General features: G+C 46.2%; 1 non-coding gene across 1 annotated transcript; it reads right to left on the bottom strand.

The window, feature by feature from the left end:
• Positions 1-19,832: 19,832 nt before the first annotated feature.
• TRNAH-GUG (transfer RNA histidin (anticodon GUG)) lies at positions 19,833-19,904 on the bottom strand. The gene has a single exon. It is a non-coding gene; the product is annotated as a tRNA-His (tRNA).
• Positions 19,905-20,396: the final 492 nt, after the last annotated feature.

Here is a 20,396-nt window from a genome sequence, read left to right as displayed (position 1 = left end):
CTACAAGCCAGTCCAGCCTCCTACACCTGGATGAACGCCTCCTCGGCCGCCGACATCGCCATAGCCATCCCCGACGGCTACAAGATCGCCAGGAGAGACCGCACCAACCAAGTCGGAGGAGGAATCGCCATCATATTCAAGGACTCCATCAACGTCACCTCGCCGCCGAACACATGCACTTCCAGACCGACCCCAGGACCACCCTCAGAGGAACTCTCATCTACAGACCCCCGGGACCATGCGCCCTCTTCAGTGAATCCATCGCAGACTTCATCTCCCCGCACGACCTAGCCTCGCCGGACTACATCCTCCTCGGAGACGTCAACTTCCACTTGGAGCAGAACAACGACACCAACACCACCACCCTGCTCGACAACCTCGCCAACCTCGGTCTCAAGCAACTGGTGAACACCCCCACCCACATCGCCGGACACACGCTCGACCCCATCTTCTCCGCCAGCAACCACGTATCCTTCAGCCACTCCTCCGTAATACACTGGACCGACCACAGATGTGTCCACTTCACCTTCAGACGCAGGACTCTCCACCTCTGCACACAACCCACCCCACGCAGACATTGGAACAAAATCTCCACGGAGCAGCTACTCTCCACTCTCAGCCACAACCAACCTACCATCTCCACCGACGCCAACTACGCAGCCCTCAGCGTCACACAATGGATCACCAACTGTGCCGACAACCTCGCACCCCTCAGACGCCTCCCAAGACAGACCATCACCAGGAAACCTCAATGGTTCACAGACACCCTCAAGGAATCCAAAAAAACCTGCCGTACCCTCGAGAAAGCCTGGCGCAAAGACCACATCGCAGAAAACATGTCCGCCCTCAAAAACGCCACCCGCGAACACCATCAGCTGATCCGCACCACCAAGAGAACATCCTTCAAAGACAAACTGGACAAGAACACTCACAACAGCAAAGAACTCTTTAACATTGTCAAGGAGCTCTCCAATCCCAACGCCAACTCCAACTCCATCACGCCCTCACAAGATCTTTGCAACTCCCTTGCTACCTTCTTCCATCGAAAGATCACCGACCTTCACGACAGCTTCGGCCCTCAGACCCAGCCTATCACCACGGAACCCACAGCCCCAGCCGTCACCCTCAACGCCTGGACCCACATCAGCGCGGAAGAGACCAAAACTACCATGAACACCATCCACTCCGGTGCCCCCTCGGACCCCTGCCCCCACTTCATCTTCAACAAAGCCGACGACATCATCGCCCCCCACCTCCAGACCATCATCAACAGCTCGTTTGCATCTGCCACCTTCCCCGAGAGCTGGAAACACGCGGAAGTGAACGCTCTGCTGAAGAAACCTACGGCGGACCCCAACGACCTGAAGAACTTCACCCCATCTCGCTCCTCCCCTTCCCGGCCAAAGTCATCGAGAAGCCCGTCAACAAGCAACTCACCAAATTCCTTGAAGACAACAACCTATTAAACCCCTCCCAGTCCGGATTCCGAGCCAACCACAGCACTGAAACCGCCCTGATCGCAGTCACCGATGACCTCAGAACTCTGATGGACAACGGAGAAACAGCCGCCCTCATCCTCCTCCACCTTTCGGCCGCCTTCGACACCGTCTGCCACCGAACCCTAATATCCCGCCTCCGCTCCACCGGTATCCAAGGACAGGCCCTGGACTGGATCACCTCTTTCCTCTCTAACCACTCCCAAAGAGTCTACCTCCCGCTGTTCCGCTTGGACCCCACCGAGATCATCTGCGGCGTCCCACAGGGATCCTCGCTCAGCCCGACTCTCTTCAATGTCTACATGAGCCCCCTCGCCGACATCGCACGCAAACACAACATCAACATCATCTCCTACGCCGATGACACCCAGCTGATACTTTCCCTCACCAAGGACCCTACCATCGCCAAAACCAACCTGCAGGACGGAATGAAAGAACTTGCAGAATGGATGAAACTCAGCCGTCTGAAACTGAACTCAGACAAAACGGAAGTCCTCATCCTCGGAAACACCCCATCCGCCTGGGACAACTCTTGGTGGCCCACGGCCCTGGGCACCACACCTACCCCCTCAGACCAGGCACGCAACCTCGGATTCATCCTGGACCCACTTCTCACCATGACCAAACAAGTCAACACCGTATCGTCTTCCTGCTTCCTCACTCTCCGCATGCTCCGAAAGATCTTCCGCTGGATCCCCGCTGACACCAGAAAAACTGTGACCCGCGCCCTCGTCACAAGCCACCTGGACTACGGAAACACCCTATACGCAGGAACCACCACAAAACTCCAGAAACGTCTTCAGCGAATACAAAACACCTCCGGTCGCCTCATCCTCGACATACCACGCAACAGCCACATCTCCGCCCACCTGAGACACCTGCACTGGCTACCCGTCAACAAAAGGATCACCTTCAGGCTGCTCACCCACGCACACAAAGCCCTCCACAACAAGGGACCCGAATACCTCAACCGTCGCCACAGTTTCTACACGCCCACCCGTCAACTTCGCTCCACCAACCTCGCACTCGCCGCCGTCCCTCGCATCCGCCGCACAATGGCAGGTGGGAAATCCTTCTCCTTCCTGGCGGCCAAGACTTGGAACTCCCTCCCCACCAACCTCAGGACCACCCAGGACCACCTCGCATTCCGGAGGCAGCTCAAGACCTGGCTCTTCGAGCAGCAGTAACCCCTTCCCCTAGCGCCTTGAGACCCTCACGGGTGAGTAGCGCGCTCTATAAATATTATTGATTGATTGATTGAATCTATGCACTTATGTTAACTTCTATATGGTACACTTAAACTAATAAGGTTTAAGTGTTATCTTTTGTAGGAGGTGGTGTGCGAATTCATGCAAATGGTTGGTAATATAACTAAATGAACTACAGGAGATTATGTATTTTTAGTTTGCAGGTGTATGACTTTTAAAGGACATGTTGTGACTTTTGAGATGAGGTGTCATCCATTTCCAGAAATACGATATTAGGTGTAAAGGAGACCATGCATGTAACTTAAAGTAGACTGCTTAGGGAGAAGAGTTATGCAGAGGAGAGAAAGTAAGTTGAGGTTCATTGTAACATAAAAAGAAGAGGCAACAATCTGAAGTTTTGAGTAAAGGTCATATTTCATGGGAACACCGAGGAGGCTTTTAAAATTGCATGCAATTTTAGGATGCAAAATTGCAGGGAGAAACCACATTATATGCATTGAGATAGTGCTTTACTAGATACATTTGATAAGCATTAGGATCAGTTGAACACTCTGTTCCCTGAAAGGCTGCAGCTGGACAACATGAACAGGAGGAGCTGATCAGCTCAAGCATTGGAAGCATAACGCAATGGCTGGACACATATATAGCGAAATATTGAGAGGTTTAGGCTACAATCAAATGAAGCAGTAATTTAATGACCAGAGCAATATGAGGGTGCGTACGGCGTAAACAATGAAAAACCTTAAAAAGGATATTCATCACAAGCTGGATCTGATGTCCACTCTTAACATTTGGGTCACTGTATTAAATATGCAAGTGAAGTAGGATCCATTTGTTGATGCCTCTGGTTGTGGTTTGGAATAAGAAGGGAAAAACTTTCCAGACAGTGGAAGTGCATTGCCAGGACATCGAAATTCCCATGGCTGGAGGGTGGAGACTCAGACAATGAAGTTACGAGAATGTAGACATGGGTACATTTTGCATTTCCATTAACTTTGTTAGCAAGGGGTACTGATTAGTGCTTCCTCAGCACTGCTATTTGGTAGCTGGAAGGAGGGAACTATAGTATCATTTGTTCAAGATGAGAAAGATTTTAGGCTAGGCCTTCCCTGTCCGTCTTTAATTATGCTTTCTGTACACAGTTGCTGCAATAGAAAGGTTAATGATGATCAGGTGCAGAGATCTCACACATAATTGTGCCTATAGTATTGATATTCCTACCTAAAGTCAGTCCCAGTGCTACCTCTAATGAGAAGCATCCCTTTAACAAACTCAGGGTGCCTGAAACCTTGCAATCCTTAATTTTGCATCCCTTTAAATGTAACATCAGCTGCACATGTGTGTCTTATTTGTGATCTTCTCTAGGGTTCACACAGTGAATCTAGTCTTAATGAATTACATTTCACAGGCCCATACTAAACCCATGTAAATGTATGTATTAAGCAAATTCAATAGACTTCTTTCAAAATTGTAAATGTTACAATTATAGGGACGTTGTTGGCTTAAAATAGGGCCCTAAAGCTCATACAGGCAAGCCTAGACCAGGTTGAATTTCAGACTGTAAAGCAATGGGAACCGCAAGGTTAAACTAGCACTGGCAAAGCCAAAAAGTCTTGCCTACGATAGAGCTATTGGCTTTTCAAATGTCTTTTAGCCATGCTGGACAGAAGCATGACTGCTGTTCAGCTTGGCTAAAAGTTAGCTGTGTGGCATACAGTAATGTGGCATAAAGGAGAGTGGCATTGAGGAGAGTGGAATAGAGTGGTGTAGATTGGAGTGGCATGTGATGGTTTTAGAGTAGCGTAGAGCGGAGTGACATAGAGTATAGTGACAGAGTTGCGTGGAGTGGCATAAAGTGGAGTGGTGTACTGTAGAGTGGCATACAGATGAGTGACATAGAGTAGAGTGGCATAGAGTTGAGTGGTGTAGAGTAGAGTTCCACAGAATAGTTTAGAGTGGAATGGTGTACTGTGGAGCAGCATACGACGGAATGACGTAGACTAGATTGGAGTAATGTAGAATAGATCAACTTTGAGTAGAGGCATAGAGAAGATTGGCATATAGTAGAGTGTTATAGAGTAAAGAGGATTAGAATAAAGTGGTGTAGAGTGGAGTGGTGTAAAGTGCCATTGTGTAGAGTAGAGGGTTGCAAAGTGGACTAGCGTAGATTGAAGTGGCAGAGAGTGGAGTGGTGTAAAGTGGCGTAGGCTACAGTGGTGTAGAGTGCAGTGGCGTAGAGTGGCATTGTGTGGAATGAGGTGGTGTAGAGTAGAGTGTAACAGAGTAGAGTGCCATAGAATAGAGTGGGGTGGAGTTGCATAGAATTGTATGCTGTGGGGTACAGTAGTGAAGGGTGGAGTAGAGTGGCATAGGGAGGTGTGGAGTGGCATAGAGAATAGTAGCATAAAATGGACTTGTGTGGAGTGTGGTGTAGAGTGGAGTGGCGTAGAATGGTGGGGCATGGAGTGGCATAAAGTACAGTGGGGTACTGTGGGGTGGCAAAGAATGGAGTAGAGTAGAGAGGCAGGGAGCAGAGTGGCTTGGAGTGGAGTGATGAAGAGTGACATGGAACAGAGCAGTGTGTAGTAGTGTGAAGTGGTGTAGAGTAGAATGGCGTAGAGTAGACTGAAGTACACTTGCGTGGTGCACACTGCTTTAGAGTTGCATTGTGTGGAATGAAGTGGCGTAAACTTGACTAGCATACAATGGAGTGGTGATGAATGGAGGGTCATAGAAGGGAGTAGATTGAAGTGCAAAGAGTAGAGTGACGTAATGTGTCATAGAATACAGTGGAATATAATGAAGTGGTGTGCCTTGGCATGGCGTTGAATAGCATTGTGAGGAATGGATTGGCATAGAGCAGAGTGGGGTAGAGAGGAGTGAAGTTGCATAGAATGACATAGAGTAACATAGAGTAAAGTAGTGTGGTGTAGAGTGGCATAGAGTGGCATAGTGTGGTGTAGAGTGAAGTGGCATGGAATGGCTTGGAGTCAGAGAACAGTGTGTCATGGAGAGGGGTGGCAAAGAATTAGGAGGAGTGGAGTCAGACTGCATGAAGTAGAGTGTTGTGGAGTTGAGTAGCATACAGTCGAGTTGCATGGAGTGACACTGTGGTGTAGAGAGGAGCAGAGTAAAAAGTGGCATAGAGCAAAAAGGTCTACAGGAGAGTAGTGTAGAGTGGCATAGCATAGAGTAGTGTGCAGTAGAGTGGCATAGAGTAGAGCGCATGTAGTGCCATTGAGTGATATTGTGTGAGATGGAGTGGAGTACAGTGAAGTGGCATGGAATGGAGTAGTATAGAGTAGAGTGGGAGAGAGTAAAGTGGAGTGGCATAGAGTGAACTAGAGTAGAGCGTAGTGGGATAGTGGAGTGGCATGGAGTGGAATGGAGAGGCACAGAGTAGGGTAGAGTGCAAAAGAGTGGAATGGCATGGAGTTGAGTGGAGTGGCATAGAGTAGAGTGGCATTCTGTGGGGTGGAGTAGAGTGGCATGGAGTGGCATACAGTAGAGTGGAATAGAGCTTAGTGGTAGAGAGTAGAGTGGCTTAGAGTGGAGTAGAGTAGCATGGAGTAGAGTAGCGTAGAGTAGAGAGGGGTGGAATGGAGTAGAGTGGCATAGAGTTGAGTGGTGTACAGTGGCGTAGAGTAGAATGGGATAAAATAAAGTGGCGTACAGTAGACTGGAGTAGAGTAGCATAGAGTGGAGAGGCATAGAGTGGAGAGGAGTAAAGTAGAGTAGAGTGGAGTTGTATAGAGCAGAGTTCAGTTGAGTATTCTAGAGTGATGTAGAGCAGAGTGGCATAGAGTCACATAAAGTGGCATTCTATGAAGTAGGGTGGCGTAGAGAGGAATGAAGGGAAGTGGCATAGAGTAGAGTGGAGTGGAGTAGAGGGGCATAGCAGAGAGTGACAGTGGAGAGAGGCATAGAATGGAGTAGCATAAAGTGGAGTGAAGTGGCGTATAGTGGAGTGGCATAGATTAGAGTGGCATAGAGTGGAGTGATAGAGTGGAACAATGTAGATTAGAGTGGAGTAGAACTGAGTAGAGTGGAGTGGTATAGAGTTGCACAGTGTAGAGTACAGTGGCACTGAGGGGAGTAGAGTATAGTCATGTAGAGGAATACAGTGTGAGAAACTAACTAAAGTGTCATTAGAGACGGCATTTAGGGTGAAAAATAAGCTGTATGCTTGTCATGAATGTTGGAAAGCACATTGCACATCCAAGAATGATACGAAAACACTTTTAAAATATAAAAAATAGCGTACTGTAAAAAGACGAAAAGAACAGATGTACTTGGTCCATCCTCCATGGAGGAATGAACACAAGAAAGGAAGATACATCTATGGGAGCTAAGCAATCGAAATATTGCAAATGTGAGTGACATAGAAAACAATTAATGGTAAGTAAGCTATGGGCGTGTGGTAAGCCCACTGAATTCTAAACAATATGTCTCACAGCACATTCACTGTGTACGCAAGACATAAAAAGGTGTGACTAAGAGAATTCTGAGATTTAGAGCTTGACAGCAATTCACAACCCAACCAAATTGAGCCCTATATAATAATTTACAACAGAGCCAAAGTACACCTTTTATACCCCCAATGGTGGAGGTAAGATATTCAGCAGACACGTGGTCTCCCAGTGCTAAAGGATTTTAGCTAGATGTGAAGTGGGCGAAGTGCCCTGAAAACATTATAAAAGTAGGACACGTGCTATAAGCAGACATCACTTCCTTGGCAAGGCAGAAGAAAGGGCACTTCAGAGGGAAGAAATGAGAGGGCTGAGGAAAAGACAGATAGCTCCCCTATGGGCAGAGGTGGCGGGAGCATGGAACACTCCTGACATGACTATGATGACGATGCAGATGGGCCTCTTAACTTGCGTAGTTAGGAGCACGACAAACACACCTCTCCTAGACCTCCCTGGAAGATCATACACTGGGGAGGGTTCCCCTGGGTCCCTTCCCCCCCGGCTGGGCCCCATACAGCTGTATACACACTCACACGATGCGTAGTTAGGTCTCGTTTCTGGGCAAGTTGTTTGGCTTGCTTGTTATTTGTTGTAATAAGAGATGATGAGTACCTGACGTGCCAGAGCTGGAAATGGTGGCAACCGACCACCCTGCTCCATGGGCATACAGCGCTGAACCGGAGACCCACAGGAGGCCCACACCACAGATCACAAGCCTGCTTACAGATTTATGCAAGGAACAGCCCTCAGCGTGGTGGTAACATAATATAATAGCAGTAATGGGGAACTGTTCAAAAGTTGTCATGGAAAGGAGATTCATACAGCTCTGCAACCTGTTACAATCCTGTGAATAATATGTACCATCTGAAATACCAATAAATAAAAAAAATAAAAATCTGCTGCACAACTTAGGGTAAGGCTAGTGTTGTAGTGGTAGATCTGAGGCCCTAGGAGAGCTGGAGACCCCACAGAGCTACAGCAGCTCAGAAGTCCACTTAGGCTTCATCAGGGACACGTTTTGTGACTTGAAAACCCATTAATGCAACAATAAAGGGGTGAAGTAAATGTCATCAACATTGCAAAAACTGGTGTTCTTTGCAGTTTTTTTAATAAATAACAGCGCCTGGAAGCCCTTCTGACTGTGAAGGTTTGTTTAACAAATAGTGTTGTAACAACATAAAAGAGGGGGAACTGTAAGACAGTTGCACAGATAGAAGGACGGATAGAAGGTTAAACAGATCGTCATAAATAAGCCACATGCACCGATGCATCTGTACAGGTTTGTAGACAGAAAGGCAGGTATGTAGCTGTTAGTAAATCATGGATGAGATATAATCAGCTTCACAGAAACTGCTGTAAATCACACGCGCCTGCTTTAGAAATAACCACGCCACAAAGACCTTGGTAGTCAGCATGTAGGCTTTAAAGTGTTAACATAAACAGAGATGGGCAGAAATAGGCAGTAAGGCAGATACCCAGATTGAAATAGAAAGTAAATAGAAAGCACATGTAGTAATAGACGTGGACCGATAAGTATATAGAGAAGCAGCTGTTGGTACGAAAATGGGATCACATATGATCAACTTTGTGTAGACTGTCAGGATTTGAAAACGGTTGCTTCATGCCAAAAAAAACCATAGCGCCAAGATGTCCTCCTCAATGTCCCTATGAGCGTTATAGTGTTAACAAAGCATACAGCCAGGCATCAACACTCTGTTAGACAGGTTCACAGTCACGCACAGGTAGGTGAGCAGATAGATAAGCAGGCACACAGGCAAAAAGATGGATGGACAGATGAATGGATCAATAGATGGACGGACCTCTCTGTTAAACATGAGTCAAATGTAGGGATGGGCGTAACCAGTGTAACTCACTGCAGTGTAATTACGCGAAATTACAGCAACATGCGAGGTTGTATAGAATTACACAAGGGTATTTTCCTGGTGCAAAATACACGCTCAGATCCGAAAGGAACCTGATATAGACTTTGCACAAGAAAATCGCTCTAAATGCAACAGAACTGGCACAACAGCCGCTGCTCGCGCTCTTTTCCTCCGCTCTTGGGTAGATGTCTTTCCCCACATTACTCCAAATTCCACAAAGGAGCGTAATTGTGTAATTCACGATTCGACCACGACTAATAAACTTGGCTTAAGTTTTAAAACTTTCCCTCTAGCTGCCCGGTGATCCGTCGGGTGCGGGATGATGAAGCCAAACGCTGATTGGGTGAGCGCGCCTTTCAGTGTCCTTCTCCGTCGCCTCTTTCTTTCAGACCCTTGGGAGCTCAGTCTTACTTTCTATACAAATATTTATTTTTAGACCTTTTTTCTTCGCGGCCTGAATTGCTGCAAAAACTGATATTTGACTAGCAGGATCCCTTTCAACATTGAAAGCTACTCCGCGTCAGTACAGGAGCCTCGGCGCTGCAGGTACAGGAGACACAGACATCCATCCCTCTTGCTGACCGGGTCCCGTGAAACCAAACTGTAGCTCATACTTTTCACATCAGGACTGCCACAAACGTAAAAGCGCAGAAAGGTGAAATAAATAATAACATTGTTAACGCGTTCTTCAAAGACATTTAATTTCACCGTTGAAATTAGGTTCAAGCTCTTAACTCATGTAAATATTAAGAAGTGAGAATAAAAATGCTGCCCAACTGCCGTGACATTGCCACCCGCAATGCCGTGACTCGGATTCAAACCGAGGTTGCTGCGGCCACAACGCAGAATACTAACCACTATACGATCACGGCGAGCTACTTGGGCTCTGAAAAGACTACCCTGGTGTGGCTCTGATAGGCTGAAAAAAGGTCACAGTGTCTGTGGAGTGGATAGATTTAGCATTTGTTTAAAACCCATCTTTTCAAGTTAGATCAGGGTCTTTTCTTTGAGTAGCAGATCACAGCAAATATTTACCTCTCTGCTTCCAGTGACAAGACTCCCCATAAACCAAGAAGCCCAGACTTCTTAACAAGATCCACCACTCTGCCCTGCAAGTCTCAAGTGTTCTATGACTGCTGGGGTCGGGGAAGTGAACACTGCAAAAACTTAATCCACGGCCGACCAAACTCCTCCAGGCCAGGAGGGGCTCGGAACAGGCCCCCACATATTGTTGTTTTTTTCTTTTCTGGGTGTCTCTTCAGACACATTCAGCTGCTTGGTGCATACTGCTTTAGAGTTGCATTGTGTGGAATGAAGTGGCGTAAACTTGACTAGCAAACAATGGAGTGGTGATGAATGGAGGGTCATAGAAGGGAGTAGATTGAAGTGCAAAGAGTAGAGTGACGTAATGTGTCATAGAATACAGTGGAATATAATGAAGTGGTGTGCCTTGGCATGGCGTTGAATAGCATTGTGAGGAATGGAGTGGCATAGAGCAGAGTGGGGTAGAGAGGAGTGAGGTTGCATAGAATGGCATAGAGTAGCATAGAGTAAAGTAGTGTGGTGTAGAGTGGCATAGTGTGGTGTAGAGTGAAGTGGCATGGAATGGCATAGAGTCAGAGAACAGTGTGTCATGGAGAGGGGTGGCAAAGAATTAGGAGGAGTGGAGTCGGACTGCATGAAGTAGAGTGTTGTGGAGTTGAGTAGCATACAGTCGCGTTGCATGGAGTGACACTGTGGTGTAGAGAGGAGCAGAGAAAAAAGTGGCATAGAGTAGAAAGGCCTACAGGAGAGTAGTGTAGAGTGGCACAGCATAGAGTAGTGTGCAGTAGAGTGGCATAGAGTAGAGCGCATGTAGTGCCATTGAGTGATATTGTGTGAGATGGAGTGGAGTGGAGTACAGTGAAGTGGCATGGAATGAAGTAGTATAGAGTAGAGTGGGAGAGAGTAAAGTGGAGTGGCATAGAGTGAACTAGAGTAGAGCGTAGTGGGATAGAGTGGAGTAGCATGGAGTGGAATGGAGAGGCACAGAGTAGGGTAGAGTGCAAAAGTGTGGAATGGCATGGAGTTGAGTGGAGTGGCATAGAGTAGAGTGGCATTCTGTGGGGTGGATTAGAGTGGCATGGAGTGGCATACAGTAGAGTGGAATAGAGCTTAGTGGTGGAGAGTACAGTGGCTTAGAGTGGAGTATAGTAACATGGAGTAGAGTAGCGTAGAGTAGAGAGGGGTGCAACGGAGTAGAGTGGCATAGAGTTGAGTGGTGTACAGTGGCGTAGAGTAGAATGGGATAAAATAAAGTGGGGTACAGTAGACTGGAGTAGAGTAGCATAGAGTGGAGAGGCATAGAGTGGAGAGGAGTAAAGTAGAGTGGAATTGTATAGAGTAGAGTTCAGTTGAGTATTCTAGAGTGATGTAGAGCAGAGTGGCATAGAGTCACATAAAGTGGCATTCTATGAAGTAGGGTGGCGTAGAGAGGAATGAAGGGAAGTGGCATAGAGTAGAGTGGAGTGGAGTGGAGTAGAGGGGCATAGCAGAGAGTGACAGGGTGGAGTGGCATAGAATGGAGTAGCATAAAGTGGAGTGGAGTGGCATATAGTGGAGTGGCATATAGTGGAGTGGCATAGATTAGAGTGGCATAGAGTGGAGTGATAGAGTGGAACAATGTAGATTAGAGTGGAGTAGAACTGAGTAGAGTGGAGTGGTATAGAGTTGCACAGTGTAGAGTACAGTGGCACTGAGGGGAGTAGAGTATAGTCATGTAGAGGAATACAGTGTGAGAAAGTAACTAAAGTGTCAATAGAGACGGCGTTTAGGGTGAAAAATAAGCTGTATGCTTGTCATGAATGTTGGTAAGCACATTGCACATCCAAGAATGATACGAAAACACTTTTAAAATATAAAAAATAGTGTACTGTAGAAAGACGAAAAGAACACATGTACTTGGTCCATCCTCCATGGAGGAATGAACACAAGAAAGGAAGATTCAGTCTATGGGAGCTAAGCAATCGAAATATTGCAAATGTGAGTGACATAGAAAACAATTAATGGTAAGTAAGCTATGGGCGTGTGGTAAGCCCACTGAATTCTAAACAATATGTCTCACAGCACATTCACTGTGTACGCAAGACATAAAAAGGTGTGACTAAGAGAATTCTGAGATTTAGAGCTTGACAGCGATTCACAACCCAACCAAACTGAGCCCTATATATTAATTTACAACAGAGCCAAAGTACACCTTTTATACCCCCAATGGTGGAGGTAAGATATTCAGCAGACACGTGGTCTCCCAGTGCTAAAGGATTTTGGCTAGATATGAAGTGGGCGAAGTGCCCTGAAAACATTATAAAAGTAGGACACGTGCTATAAGCAGACATCACTTCCTTGGCAAGGCAGAAGAAAGGGCACTTCAGAGGGAAGAAATGAGAGGGCTGAGGAACAGACAGATAGCTCCCCTATGGGCAGAGGTGGCGGGAGCATGGAACACTCCTGACATGACTATGATGACGATGCAGATGGGCCTCTTAACTTGCGGAGTTAGGAGCACGACAAACACACCTCTACTAGACCTCCCTGGAAGATCATACACTGGGGAGGGTTCCCCTGGGTCCCTTCCCCCCCCCATTGGGCCCCATACAGCTGTAGACACACTCACACGATGCGTAGTTAGGTCTCGTTTCTGGGCAAGTTGTTTGGCTTGCTTGTTATTTGTTGTAATAAGAGATGATGAGTACCTGACCTGCCAGAGCTGGAAATGGTGGCCTCCGACCACCCTGCTCCATGGGCATACAGCGCTGAACCGGAGACCCACAGGAGGCCCACACCACAGATCACAAGCCTGCTTACAGATTTATGCAAGGAACAGCCCTCAGCGTGGTGGTAACATAATATAATAGCAGTAATGGGGAACTGTTCAAAAGTTGTCATGGAAAGGAGATTCATACAGCTCTGCAACCTGTTTCAATCCTGTGAATAATATGTACCATCTGAAATACCAATAAATAAAATAAATAAAACATCTGCTGCACAACTTAGGGTAAGGCTGGTGTTGTAGTGGTAGATCTGAGGCCCTAGGAGAGCTGGAGACCCCACAGAGCTACAGCAGCTCAGAAGTCCACTTAGGCTTCATCAGGGACCCCTTTTGTGACTTGAAAACCCATTAATGCAACAATAAAGGGGTGAAGTAAATGTCATCAACATTGCATAAACTGGTGTTCTTTGCAGTTTTTTTAATAAATAACAGCGCCTGGAAGCCCTTCTGACTGTGAAGGTTTGTTTAACAAATAGTGTTGTAACAACATAAAAGAGGGGGAACTGTAAGACAGTTGCACAGATAGAAGGACGGATAGAAGGTTAAACAGATCGTCATAAATAAGCCACATGCACCGATGCATCTGTACAGGTTTGTAGACAGAAAGGCAGGTATGTAGCTGTTAGTAAATCATGGATGAGATATAATCAGCTTCACAGAAACCGCTGTAAATCACACGCGCCTGCTTTAGAAATAACCACGCCACAAAGACCTTGGTAGTCAGCATGTAGGCTTTAAAGTGTTAACATAAACAGAGATGGGCAGAAATAGGCAGTAAGGCAGATACCCAGATTGAAATAGAAAGTAAATAGAAAGCACATGTAGTAATAGACGTGGACCGATAAGTATATAGAGAAGCAGCTGTTGGTACGAAAATGGGATCACATATGATCAACTTTGTGTGGACTGTCAGGATTTGAAAACGGTTGCTTCATACCAAAAAAAACCATAGCGCCAAGATGTCCTCCTCAATGTCCCTATGAGCGTTATAGTGTTAACAAAGCATACAGCCAGGCATCAACACTCTGTTAGACAGGTTCACAGTCACGCACAGGTAGGTGAGCAGATAGATAAGCAGGCACACAGGCAAAAAGATGGATGGACAGATGAATGGATCAATAGATGGACGGACCTCTCTGTTAAACATGAGTCAAATGTAGGGATGGGCGTAACCAGTGTAACTCACTGCAGTGTAATTACGCGAAATTACAGCAACATTATGCGAGGTTGTATAGAATTACACAAGGGTATTTTCCTGGTGCAAAATACATGCTCAGATCCGAAAGGAACCTGATATACACTTTGCACAAGAAAATCGCTCTAAATGCAACAGAACTGGCACAACAGCCGCTGCTCGCGCTCTTTTCCTCCGCTCTTGGGTAGATGTCTTTCCCCACATTACTCCAAATTCCACAAAGGAGCGTAATTGTGTAATTCACGATTCAACCACGACTAATAAACTTGGCTTAAGTTTTAAAACTTTCCCTCTAGCTGCCCGTTGATCCGTCGGGTGAGGGATGATGAAGCCAAACGCTGATTGGGTGAGCGCGCCTCTCAGTGTCCTTCTCCGTCGCCTCTTTCTTTCAGACCCTTGGGAGCTCAGTCTTACTTTCTATACAAATATTTATTTTTAGACCTTTTTTCTTCGCGGCCTGAATTGCTGCAAAAACTGATATTTGACTAGCAGGATCCCTTTCAACATTGAAAGCTACTCCGCGTCAGTACAGGAGCCTCGGCGCTGCAGGTACAGGAGACACAGACATCCATCCCTCTTGCTGACCGGGTCCCGTGAAACCAAACTGTAGCTCATACTTTTCACATCAGGACCGCCACAAACGTAAAAGCGCAGAAAGGTGAAATAAATAATAACATTGTTAACGCGTTCTTCAAAGACATTTAATTTCACCGTTGAAATTAGGTTCAAGCTCTTAACTCATGTAAATATTAAGAAGTGAGAATAAAAATGCTGCTCAACTGCCGTGACATTGCCACCCGCAATGCCGTGACTCGAATTCGAACCGAGGTTGCTGCGGCCACAACGCAGAATACTAACCACTATACGATCACGGCGAGCTACTTGGGCTCTGAAAAGACTACCCTGGTGTGGCTCTGATAGGCTGAAAAAAGGTCACAGTGTCTGTGGAGTGGATAGATTTAGCATTTGTTTAAAACCCATCTTTTCAAGTTAGATCAGGGTCTTTTCTTTGAGTAGCAGATCACAGCAAATATTTACCTCTCTGCTTCCAGTGACAAGACTCCCCATAAACCAAGAAGCCCAGACTTCTTAACAAGATCCACCACTCTGCCCTGCAAGTCTCAAGTGTTCTATGACTGCTGGGGTCGGGGAAGTGAACACTGCAAAAACTTAATCCACGGCCGACCAAACTCCTCCAGGCCAGGAGGGGCTCGGAACAGGCCCCCACATATTGTTGTTTTTTTCTTTTCTGGGTGTCTCTTCAGACACATTCAGCTGCTTGGTGCATACTGCTTTAGAGTTGCATTGTGTGGAATGAAGTGGCGTAAACTTGACTAGCAAACAATGGAGTGGTGATGAATGGAGGGTCATAGAAGGGAGTAGATTGAAGTGCAAAGAGTAGAGTGACGTAATGTGTCATAGAATACAGTGGAATATAATGAAGTGGTGTGCCTTGGCATGGTGTTGAATAGCATTGTGAGGAATGGAGTGGCATAGAGCAGAGTGGGGTAGAGAGGAGTGAGGTTGCATAGAATGGCATAGAGTAGCATAGAGTAAAGTAGTGTGGTGTAGAGTGGCATAGTGTGGTGTAGAGTGAAGTGGCATGGAATGGCATAGAGTCAGAGAACAGTGTGTCATGGAGAGGGGTGGCAAAGAATTAGGAGGAGTGGAGTCGGACTGCATGAAGTAGAGTGTTGTGGAGTTGAGTAGCATACAGTCGCGTTGCATGGAGTGACACTGTGGTGTAGAGAGGAGCAGAGAAAAAAGTGGCATAGAGTAGAAAGGCCTACAGGAGAGTAGTGTAGAGTGGCACAGCATAGAGTAGTGTGCAGTAGAGTGGCATAGAGTAGAGCGCATGTAGTGCCATTGAGTGATATTGTGTGAGATGGAGTGGAGTGGAGTACAGTGAAGTGGCATGGAATGAAGTAGTATAGAGTAGAGTGGGAGAGAGTAAAGTGGAGTGGCATAGAGTGAACTAGAGTAGAGCGTAGTGGGATAGAGTGGAGTAGCATGGAGTGGAATGGAGAGGCACAGAGTAGGGTAGAGTGCAAAAGTGTGGAATGGCATGGAGTTGAGTGGAGTGGCATAGAGTAGAGTGGCATTCTGTGGGGTGGATTAGAGTGGCATACAGTAGAGTGGAATAGAGCTTAGTGGTGGAGAGTACAGTGGCTTAGAGTGGAGTATAGTAACATGGAGTAGAGTAGCGTAGAGTAGAGAGGGGTGCAACGGAGTAGAGTGGCATAGAGTTGAGTGGTGTACAGTGGCGTAGAGTAGAATGGGATAAAATAAAGTGGGGTACAGTAGACTGGAGTAGAGTAGCATAGAGTGGAGAGGCATAGAGTGGAGAGGAGTAAAGTAGAGTGGAATTGTATAGAGTAGAGTTCAGTTGAGTATTCTAGAGTGATGTAGAGCAGAGTGGCATAGAGTCACATAAAGTGGCATTCTATGAAGTAGGGTGGCGTAGAGAGGAATGAAGGGAAGTGGCATAGAGTAGAGTGGAGTGGAGTGGAGTAGAGGGGCATAGCAGAGAGTGACAGGGTGGAGTGGCATAGAATGGAGTAGCATAAAGTGGAGTGAAGTGGCATATAGTGGAGTGGCATAGATTAGAGTGGCATAGAGTGGAGTGATAGAGTGGAACAATGTAGATTAGAGTGGAGTAGAACTGAGTAGAGTGGAGTGGTGTAGAGTTGCACAGTGTAGAGTACAGTGGCACTGAGGGGAGTAGAGTATAGTCATGTAGAGGAATACAGTGTGAGAAAGTAACTAAAGTGTCAATAGAGACGGCGTTTAGGGTGAAAAATAAGCTGTATGCTTGTCATGAATGTTGGAAAGCACATTGCACATCCAAGAATGATACGAAAACACTTTTAAAATATAAAAAATAGCGTACTGTAGAAAGACGAAAAGAACAAATGTACTTGGTCCATCCTCCATGGAGGAATGAACACAAGAAAGGAAGATTCAGTCTATGGGAGCTAAGCAATCGAAATATTGCAAATGTGAGTGACATAGAAAACAATTAATGGTAAGTAAGCTATGGGCGTGTGGTAAGCCCACTGAATTCCAAACAATATGTCTCACAGCACATTCACTGTGTACGCAAGACATAAAAAGGTGTGACTAAGAGAATTCTGAGATTTAGAGCTTGACAGCAATTCACAACCCAACCAAACTGAGCCCTATATATTAATTTACAACAGAGCCAAAGTACACCTTTTATACCCCCAATGGTGGAGGTAAGATATTCAGCAGACACGTGGTCTCCCAGTGCTAAGGGATTTTGGCTAGATATGAAGTGGGCGAAGTGCCCTGAAAACATTATAAAAGTAGGACACGTGCTATAAGCAGACATCACTTCCTTGGCAAGGCAGAAGAAAGGGCACTTCAGAGGGAAGAAATGAGAGGGCTGAGGAACAGACAGATAGCTCCCCTATGGGCAGAGGTGGCGGGAGCATGGAACACTCCTGACATGACTATGATGACGATGCAGATGGGCCTCTTAACTTGCGGAGTTAGGAGCACGACAAACACACCTCTCCTAGACCTCCCTGGAAGATCATACACTGGGGAGGGATCCCCTGGGTCCCTTCCCCCCCCGGCTGGGCCCCATACAGCTGTAGACACACTCACACGATGCGTAGTTAGGTCTTGTTTCTGGGCAAGTTGTTTGGCTTGCTTGTTATTTGTTGTAATAAGAGATGATGAGTACCTGACGTGCCAGAGCTGGAAATGGTGGCAACCGACCACCCTGCTCCATGGGCATACAGCGCTGAACCGGAGACCCACAGGAGGCCCACACCACAGATCACAAGCCTGCTTACAGATTTATGCAAGGAACAGCCCTCAGCGTGGTGGTAACATAATATAATAGCAGTAATGGGGAACTGTTCAAAAGTTGTCATGGAAAGGAGATTCATACAGCTCTGCAACCTGTTACAATCCTGTGAATAATATGTACCATCTGAAATACCAATAAATAAAAAAAATAAAACATCTGCTGCACAACTTAGGGTAAGGCTGGTGTTGTAGTGGTAGATTTGAGGCCCTAGGAGAGCTGGAGACCCCACAGAGCTACAGCAGCTCAGAAGTCCACTTAGGCTTCATCAGGGACCCCTTTTGTGACTTGAAAACCCATTAATGCAACAATAAAGGGGTGAAGTAAATGTCATCAACATTGCATAAACTGGTGTTCTTTGCAGTTTTTTTAATAAATAACAGCGCCTGGAAGCCCTTCTGACTGTGAAGGTTTGTTTAACAAATAGTGTTGTAACAACATAAAAGAGGGGGAACTGTAAGACAGTTGCACAGATAGAAGGACGGATAGAAGGTTAAACAGATCGTCATAAATAAGCCACATGCACCGATGCATCTGTACAGGTTTGTAGACAGAAAGGCAGGTATGTAGCTGTTAGTAAATCATGGATGAGATATAATCAGCTTCACAGAAACCGCTGTAAATCACACGCGCCTGCTTTAGAAATAACCACGCCACAAAGACCTTGGTAGTCAGCATGTAGGCTTTAAAGTGTTAACATAAACAGAGATGGGCAGAAATAGGTAGTAAGGCAGATACCCAGATTGAAATAGAAAGCACATGTAGTAATAGACGTGGACCGATAAGTATATAGAGAAGCAGCTGTTGGTACGAAAATGGGATCACATATGATCAACTTTGTGTGGACTGTCAGGATTTGAAAACGGTTGCTTCATACGAAAAAAAACCATAGCGCCAAGATGTCCTCCTCAATGTCCCTATGAGCGTTATAGTGTTAACAAAGCATACAGCCAGGCATCAACACTCTGTTAGACAGGTTCACAGTCACGCACACGTAGGTGAGCAGATAGATAAGCAGGCACACAGGCAAAAAGATGGATGGACAGATGAATGGATCAATAGATGGACGGACCTCTCTGTTAAACATGAGTCAAATGTAGGGATTGGCGTAACCAGTGTAACTCACTGCAGTGTAATTACGCGAAATTACAGCAACATTATGCGAGGTTGTACAGAATTACACAAGGGTATTTTCCTGGTGCAAAATACACGCTCAGATCCGAAAGGAACCTGATATACACTTTGCATAAGAAAATCGCTCTAAATGCAACAGAACTGGCACAACAGCCGCTGCTCGCGCTCTTTTCCTCCGCTCTTGGGTAGATGTCTTTCCCCACATTACTCCAAATTCCACAAAGGAGCGTAATTGTGTAATTCACGATTCGACCACGACTAATAAACTTGGCTTAAGTTTTAAAACTTTCCCTCTAGCTGCCCGGTGATCCGTCGGGTGCGGGATGATGAAGCCAAACGCTGATTGGGTGAGCGTGCCTCTCAGTGTCCTTCTCCGTCGCCTCTTTCTTTCAGACCCTTGGGAGCTCAGTCTTACTTTCTATACAAATATTAATTTTTAGACCTTTTTTCTTCGCGGCCTGAATTGCTGCAAAAACTGATATTTGACTAGCAGGATCCCTTTCAACATTGAAAGCTACTCCGCGTCAGTACAGGAGCCTCGGCGCAGCTGGTACAGGAGACACAGACATCCATCCCTCTTGCTGACCGGGTCCCGTGAAACCAAACTGTAGCTCATACTTTTCACATCAGGACCGCCACAAACGTAAAAGCGCAGAAAGGTGAAATAAATAATAACATTGTTAACGCGTTCTTCAAAGACATTTAATTTCACCGTTGAAATTAGGTTCAAGCTCTTAACTCATGTAAATATTAAGAAGTGAGAATAAAAATGCTGCCCAACTGCCGTGACATTGCCACCCGCAATGCCATGACTCGGATTCGAACCGAGGTTGCTGCGGCCACAACGCAGAGTACTAACCACTATACGATCACGGCGAGCTACTTGGGCTCTGAAAAGACTACCCTGGTGTGGCTCTGATAGGCTGAAAAGAGGTCACAGTGTCCATGGAGTGGATAGATTTAGCGTTTGTTTAAAACCCATCTTTTCAAGTTAGATCAGGGTCTTTTCTTTGAGTAGCAGATCACAGCAAATACTTACCTCTCTGCTTCCAGTGACAAGACTCCCCATAAACCAAGAAGCCCAGACTTCTTAACAAGATCCACCACTCTGCCCTGCAAGTCTCAAGTGTTCTATGACTGCTGGGGTCGGGGAAGTGAACACTGCAAAAACTTAATCCACGGCCGACCAAACTCCTCCAGGCCAGGAGGGGCTCGGAACAGGCCCCCACATATTGTTGTTTTTTCCTTTTCTGGGTGTCTCTTCAGACACATTCAGCTGCTTGGTGCATACTGCTTTAGAGTTGCATTGTGTGGAATGAACTGGCGTAAACTTGACTAGCAAACAATGGAGTGGTGATGAATGGAGGG

Source organism: Pleurodeles waltl, chromosome 12 (genome assembly GCF_031143425.1).
Source record: "Pleurodeles waltl isolate 20211129_DDA chromosome 12, aPleWal1.hap1.20221129, whole genome shotgun sequence".
Lineage (NCBI taxonomy): Eukaryota > Metazoa > Chordata > Amphibia > Caudata > Salamandridae > Pleurodeles > Pleurodeles waltl.
Note: the sequence above shows the minus strand (reverse complement) of the source record. Positions and strands in the feature narration are given on the sequence as shown.